We start from the raw sequence: 7728 nt of genomic DNA, 5'->3' as shown, positions 1-7728 counted from the left end.
CGGTCTCTCAAGTCTCCGGAGGCCGTCCCTATCACCCTTGTTAAGGGCGTGTCACTCAGGCGACACCTTTGGCGGAGGCCGCGACCATCGACGTTGTCACCTTCACAAAGGTTTTGGATGCGGATGGTGAGCTTGGAGCGTCCCTTTCAGGACCTCGAGACTGAGCGTCCTCGGGTATTGCGCGAGCTTTGACGCCTTGACGTGGTCGCCCGAGGGTGTCCCCTTGAGGGCACGTGCGCATGCTCATCAGAAAGTTGACGTCTCGACGCGGTCGCCCGAGGGTGTCCCCTTGGAAGCGTGCGCGTGCGTCCCCTTTCGTGAACAGCGTGGTCGAGGTTGGTCTCGTGGTTGACGTCGTCGATGTCGTTGGAGTCGAGGAGGTCGGCGATGAGCGCGCTGGTGACGCCGGGGCGGTCTAGGAGCTCGGCGAGCCTTCGAGCCGTGTCCTCTCGGACTGCGGCCTCGGGGTCATTCGCCGGGTCTCGGGGCTGGCTCTCATTATCATGAGGTTGCCCTTCGAGACCGTGCGCAGAGCTTTGGAGGTCGCGCCTCGAGCTAGTCGCTCGGGCGCCCACGGAGGTGGCGGGGATACGACTCATCTCTCGAGAGTCGTAGAAGTGAGAAGAGGAGAGAAAACTGGTAGAGGGAATGCGTCGCCAAGGTTGAGAGATCCCCTCCTTCTAGCGCCAAAATGTTGTCGCTGATTTTTGGACAACTATTTAGGAGCCAAAGACGGTCAGACCCAAGGCCGGACCAAGTGGTCTCGTCTTGACTCGAGCGTGTCGAGCTTGGTAGCCCAAGCCGTCCCTTAGCTGTTGGTAGTGTCAATCTCGTCCAGGCACCTGAAAAGCAAGCAGAAAGAGGTGTGAACTACAAAGGGGAAACAGAGGGGGTGCCTCTGCTTACCTCTCCGACGCTCAACATTAGTAGGATTGAGGTGGATATAGAGGGTTTAGAGGTGGTGAGAGGCCAAAGATGAGCGAAACGAGTGAAGTACGAGTTCGACAGCGTTTCGGGACTCAAAATTGGATTACCTGGGTCAAGGGAGGGACCCTTGTATTTATAGGCGGCCAAGAGGTGGTTTGAAGACCCCTTGGCCGAGTGAGCATGCTTGAGTCGGCCATTTGACTCCTTCAATGGTTGGGTCGGCCAATGGCCGAGTGAACATGGTGGTGAGGTTCACTCGGCCATTGGCCGAGTGAAAAGCTTGGGCCGGCTGAGGTTCACTCGGCCATTGGCCGAGTGAACTGCTGGAAGGTTCACTCGGCCAATGGCCGAGTGAACTGCATGGGCAGCTGGAAGGTTCACTCGGCCATTGGCCGAGTGGACTGCTGGAAGGTTCACTCAGCCAATGGCCGAGTGAACTGCCTGGGCGGCTGAAAGGTTCACTCGGCCATTGGCCGAGTGAACTGCTGGAAGGTTCACTCGGCCAATGCCCGAGTGAACTGCCTGGGCGGCTGGAAGGTTAACTCGGCCATTGGCCGAGTGAACTGCTGGAAGGTTCACTCGGCCAATGGCCGAGTGAACTGCCTTGGTGGCCGGAGGGTTCACTCGGCCATTGGCCAAGTGAACTGCTGGAAGGTTCACTCGGCCAATGGCCGAGTGAACTGCCTTGGTGGCTGGAGGGTTCACTCGGCCATTGGCCGAGTGAGCCATTGACCCAGCCAATGGCCGAGTGAGCCATTGACCAGGCCCATCGCTGGGCAAGGCATTTGACTTGGCCATTGGTTTGGGCCGGCCCCTGGTTGAGTCAGGGTTTCGCCGCCCAAGACCTCGTACCAGCCACGTGGGTCGAAGAAATGCCTTTGTTCCCGTTGGCCCTAAACGGGCCGACAACAACGGCCCTAAAGAATTTCTTCCGTTGTCGGGCTGAATCTTCATCTTGTGGACCTCCCAATATGGTGGTTACCACGTGGAGTTGTGGGTTGGCATTGGCAGTAGCCGTGGTTCGGTCGGCAGAAGCGGCTATCCCTCCTCCCTGACCAGACTGTTGTCTGTTCGTGGTGGGGCCCGCAGCGCTAATCATGCGTAACACAAACTCTTTAAGCTCACCCCGTTGGATCAAAGCCTCGATTTGCCTTTTGAGGTTGTAGCATTCCGAGGTCAAATGACCGTATTCCCGATGGAACTCACAATACCTGGATCGATCGCGAGTTGCGGGATCCTTCTTCATTGGAGCCGGGGGCGTGAACTTGTCACGTACCAGAGCCAAGATCCTTTCCGGCGCTGTGTTCAGCGGCGTGAATGACGAGTACCCTTTGAAGTTTTCCGCAAGTCGCGGTTTCTGAGGTACAGGGGGTTGGTTGCTAGGAACCTGGTTCCCCTTGTTTCGCCTTTTACGAGGTTCGTTCTACTCGCGGCTAGGTTCTTCTCGATGGCGAGAGCTTTGATTAGTGCTCTTGCGGCCGTCGAGGTAATCTTCGACTCCCATGAAGGTCTTAGCTCGAGTCATTAACTCGGCCATGGTAGAAGGGACACGGCCGACGACAGACTTGAGGAAGTCACTTGTGCGCAAGCCTTCTATGATAGCGGCAATTGCGTCACTGTCGTCAAAGCGGTCGACCTTGTTTGACTCTTCAGTGAATCGGGCGAGGTATCGTCTAAGAGACTCGCCACTCTCTTGCCTGATTGACCAAATGTACATCTTGGTCTTCTTCTGGACCATAGATGTAGCGAACCGTGCTAGGAACATGTCCTTCAGGTCTTTGAACGAGTGGATGCTTCCTGGCCTTAAGTTTTTGAACCACTCAAAACCGGGTCCGACGAGAGTCAAACTAAAAGCTTGGCACATGGCGCCAGGAGAAACACCCTGCATCGTCATCCAGGTTTCATAGTGTTGGATGTGGTAAGCAGGATCTGCTTTCCCATCATAGGGAGCGAGGTTCGGGAGCTTGAAATTCCCCGTACAAACCTCAGCCAGTATCTGAGTAGTGAAAGGCGATGAATTCTCCTCAACGACCCCATAGGCACTTCCACCTATTCCGTATTCTCGGAGATCTCGTACCTCATTTCGAAGGTTGTGGATCATAGTGACCACATCGAGACCGGTCGTTGGAGTAACCCCTTGATCGGGAGGAGTCACCTGCAGCCTCTCGTTAGACCCTTGTCCTGCGCGACAGTTCCCGTTAGTTGGGGCTGCCAGCGGGATATTGGGTCTAGAGCTTAGTCGCTCTCTCAGATCATTGCCACGCCCAATGCGTTGAGCAGTGAGGTGGTCCCTGAGGTCAGGGCTGGCCGTACGGAGGCGCCGGCTTTTCTTGCGGCGGTGCGCTCTCCGCGCGCCCTGACTTTCCGCAACATTCTCCCTCGGACCTAGTCGGTCGAGAGCTGAACGTCGGGAATTCCCCTCTTGAGAAGCTGCCGGCGCATCGCCTGTTCGGGGTAAGGGATTTGACGGACCGGCTTCAAACTCGGCGGGGAGTCCCCCGTCCTTCGTGAGAGAAGTCTCGATAACCTCCGACTCACCAGTTCCCTCGTAATCAGGGTCGCGGCTTTCCTCGTTGAGGTTCTCAGGATCCCCGTTGGGGATCGTCGTGTCACGCATAGGTTGCTTCGCAGCCAGTCGGCTGTGGTACCTTGCGTTCCTCGCCTTCAGTCGGCGGATACTCTCCTCTAACTCCACGATGCGGTTGTCCCTGCTATCAGGAGATGGAGATGGTGAGCGGGTCGAGCTCTCTTCGTGGAGCGACTCTTCGTCACCATGCGCTCGGGAGCGCAAGAAGTATTTCTTGATCCTGGTGACGTTTTCGGGGTTGTTCACGCCCTCAGAACGCATGGGTGGTTGGCTACTCATCGTTTCTCAAGTTCGAGAAGGTTGAGTTCGCAGAAGAAAAGAAGAAGATGAACAGAAGGGATTTCGGGCTGAATAGGTCGGGAAGTCCCCTCCTTCTAGCGCCAAAATGTTGTCGCACGAAAATGAACAACTATTTAAAACCTCGGGCGGTTCGATCCAAGGCCGGACCAAGTGATCGCACCCGGGCCAAGAGTGTGAACTCGATAGTCTCGAGCTAGGGTTTTCTCCGATCAACCCGCCTCTCGGGAGAGGTAGGGGGTGAGGAGGAGGAGTGACCGTCCCTTGGCTGTCGGCTGCCTACGTACCCGTGCGTGGGATCAGGTCAGAACGTAGTTCAAGCGTGTAGGACGCAGTATGAGGCGCGGAGCCTTGGTGGAGAGGCGTACTCGACGAAGGAGACGGGGCGCGAGGAGTCCTCGGCAGCGTCTCAGAACTTCGGAGATCGCGTACGCGTCTAGCGTGTTAGACGCGCGAGGGGAACTTTAGTCGAGAACCCTAGGGGCGTGCTTGAGCACCGGAGAACGTTCGGTCAAAGGGAGCGACGTCCGGGAAGTCCCCGTGAGTGCTTCGGAACCTTTGAGAACGGGGGAGAGAGAAGAGAGTCTGCTTCAGGCCAAATATGGCATCCAGAGAAGCAGAGAAGAGCAAGAAATCGAGCGTGTCGATAGGAGATGAAGAGAATTTATCGAATTGAATAGGATTCAATGGGATATTGTTGGATGGCTTTCCCCTCAATGGGAGGGGGTTTATATAGGTGTTTAGGGGCTTTAAAAGGCCCCTTTTTCGTCCATGTGGGACTAGGATCGCGCGTGCCATCAAGTGGAGGCGCACGGCGCGCGCGGCGCACAAAGCGCGGCGCACAACGCGCGGCGCGCGGCGCAGGGGGCGCGGCGCGCGGGTCACCGGGCGCGGCGCGAGCATGTCCTGGCGCGGCGCGCTGTCTGCTGCATGGCTGGCCGGCGCAGCGCGCTGTGCGCGCGGTGAACGGCTCGTCTTGCCGGGCTCTTGCGGGCCTTCGAATACCATTCTTCCCACGTGAAACATGAAGGTTTCCACTTGATGAGAGTGACTCGACTCGAGGAGCAAGGCTCGACTCGACGAGAGTGACTAGTGGCTTGACTCGAGGAGCGACTCGAGAACGACTCGAGGCTCGACTCGAGGATTGACTCAAGGCTCGACTCGAGGAGCGAAGCTCGACTCGCGAAGACTAACTCAAGGCTCGACTCGAGGAGCGAAGCTCGACTCGAGGAGTCAAGATTTTGGGCGAGGGCTTGAAGACTTGCCGCTCTTCAAGACCTCCGGCCTGACCATCGGCCCTTTGAGCGACGTGCCTTCTTGGCGTCTCGGGTTTTCCGAAAACGACCGACAACAAAACTTTTTCTTAAACCCTAGATCAATTCTAACAAATGGTATCAGAGCTATGGTAAAAAATATGCATGTACATGTATTTAAAATTATGAGCTTGAAAATCGTTTTCGAAAGTTTACTAATTTTGTGACAAGTTAGAATTGTTATCTTAGATTTTTTTTTTAATTTATTGCTCTTGCCTTTAAATTAAAAATCATGTTGTTTTTCTATGAGTTTGGGATGATATTAAAACACATTAGAATCAGTTCTAATTTTTTTTAATTTTTTATATTAAAAACGTGTTTTTAAGTTTGAGAAAATTTAGAGTAAATTTTGTGACTAGTTTTCTTGTCTTACTAGTTTCTTTTATTTACTTGAATCATTTTATGCTTGTTGTTATTTCTTTTATACCATGTTATTACCTTGTTAATAAAACACAAATAAAAGCTTTAACAACTTCCTAAAACGTTCCGTTACACTCGATTCTTTTTCGCACCTTAAAAGACCGAACTTTAATTATTTCTTTTTCTTCGAGCTGGAGTAAAACCCGCAGTAAAAGTAGCATAAATCTCTGCTCAGAAATCGAAATTTAATGATTCTTTATTCAAATTAAAACTCTCTCTGTCTTCTTTCCAATGCCACCAGTTTTGGGTCAAAAGGACATCGGAGCCGCCTCTTAAATGAGAGTATTCAACGGCGCTTTGCACTGATCATTGCTCAATGAGCTAAGTCCGAAAGTGAGACAATAAGACAAGACCTCCCTTCGGTGGATTGTTTTTCAAAATCGATCTTTTGGACTAAGTGGTTGGTTACACACTTAGACTCAATCCCTAGTAATCCTCCCTCGAGGCTCTGCGAAAGGATGTGAGTGATCAAACCAATTTAAAAGGTGGCTAGACAAAATAGATGTATTGACATCTTGGCTAAGCATTAATGAAAACACGTGGAAATTTTTTTTTTTTTTTTAAAACATAAACGACACGACGTCGTGACAAAAGTTTGGTATCAGAGCCCAGGTCAAAATAAATCGATTCTGTAGACTGTCCATATACGAGTACGCTCCATGTTCGATCTTTATCTTCTATAGATAAGTCCAGATTGCTACAAGGATATCAGCGAGTGTAAGAATATTACGTGGACGAAGCTACGAGAAGTAAAGAAAGGACTCTTTCTGTTGGAAGAGAAGGATTCGGGATTCGAAAGAATCGTATCCAGGTAAGTAGAAACATTTCAACTGTATCACAAAAACAATGTGTTGTGTGTGCTGCTTATGTGCTTGCATTTACATGATATGATATGTGATTGTTGCATTTATTGCATTTGCATTCATGTGCATCTCATCTAAAAAATGAAAAAGAGCTTTACGAGAAACGAGGTTTTTCGAAAGAAGGATGTGTGTTGTGGATCGTCCATGAAAGGTCGGCTAACTCCTAGGATCGGGGAGTTAGCAACAACTTCGCGGGATAGGATCGGTCTCACGAAGGCTCGGGTCATTTGAATAGTTCTGGGAACCTTATGACTTCGAGGAGCGAATCATATGTAGTACTGGGTACCTTATGGTCGCGTCGGACCATTTGAATAGTGCTGGGCACCTTATGGTTGCGACTTCGGGCTGTTTTTATAGTGCTGGGCACCTTACAGCTGCGGCGTTAGTCATACATGTATGTGAGAGAGACCTGAGTGAACTATTTACAACACACACCTTGCGCGCAATTAAGAAGAGATTTAAAGAGAGAAAAAGATTAGAAAACTTGCTTGAGTTTTTAAAGTGAAAATCATATCATATGCATTGTTTCTGCTTACTGGGCGTTAGCTCATTCGTTTTTGTGATACAGGTGAGGGATGTGATTAAAAGATGTTTACACGGTAGCGGGTTGACTGGCGAGCGCATCCACGTAGACGAGACTTCGTATATGGGCTATTTTGACCTGATGGGCCTAATAAGAAATCGTTTTGAATAATGTTTTGTGAAAATGGTTATGTTTTGTGAAATCTGTCTAAACCTAGAGGTCAAGATTGTTTTTTTCACTATGTCGTTTATGCATGTAGACTTTAAGTCAATACGACGGTGTTCTGTGTAGATACGAAAGGTTTGTCACGACGTCGTGTCGTTTATGTTTTTAAAAAAAAAAAAAAATTCCACGTGTTTTCATTTAAATAAACGACTCGTCGGGGCGTGACAAAAGTTTACCCTCGAAGGAGTAAATTATCGTTTGGTTTATAACACCTTTGGATTTTATCAAATGTTTAAAAACTTAAATCCTGAACCAAAGACTAATCATAAACTTGTTTCAACTTTTATAGGCAAAATGTCTCTCAACCCTCTCTCAACCCTTCTTTCCTCGAATAAACATGAAGGCGACAATTACGTCGACTGGAAACGTAACCTCGACATAGTCCTTATTGTCGACAAGCACAAATGGGTTCTCACCACCCCCTGTCCTCAAGCGAATGAAGATTCGACCCAAGAGGAAAAAGACGCCCTGGCGGCCTGGCTCCGATCCGATGAGATTGCGAGGTGCTATATTTTAGCATCTATGAACAATGTGTTGCAAGAACAACATCGTGACATCGAGACTGCCACCGAC

The 7728-nt window shown here is 50.6% G+C and overlaps 1 long non-coding RNA gene across 1 annotated transcript; it reads left to right on the top strand.

Annotated features, from left to right (window-relative positions):
* The first annotated feature begins 6225 nt into the window (after positions 1 to 6225).
* On the top strand, positions 6226 to 7292 carry LOC149390149 (uncharacterized). Its single transcript, XR_016300315.1, has 2 exons — positions 6226 to 6355; positions 6976 to 7292. It is a non-coding gene; the product is annotated as an uncharacterized LOC149390149 (long non-coding RNA).
* Positions 7293 to 7728: the final 436 nt, after the last annotated feature.

Source organism: Urtica dioica, chromosome 7, assembly GCF_054948205.1.
Source record: "Urtica dioica subsp. dioica isolate 48M chromosome 7, U.dioica_male_clone48M_v1_H2, whole genome shotgun sequence".
NCBI lineage: Eukaryota > Viridiplantae > Streptophyta > Magnoliopsida > Rosales > Urticaceae > Urtica > Urtica dioica.
The sequence above is the reverse complement of the archived record's forward strand: the minus strand, read 5'-3'. Positions and strand labels throughout refer to the sequence as shown.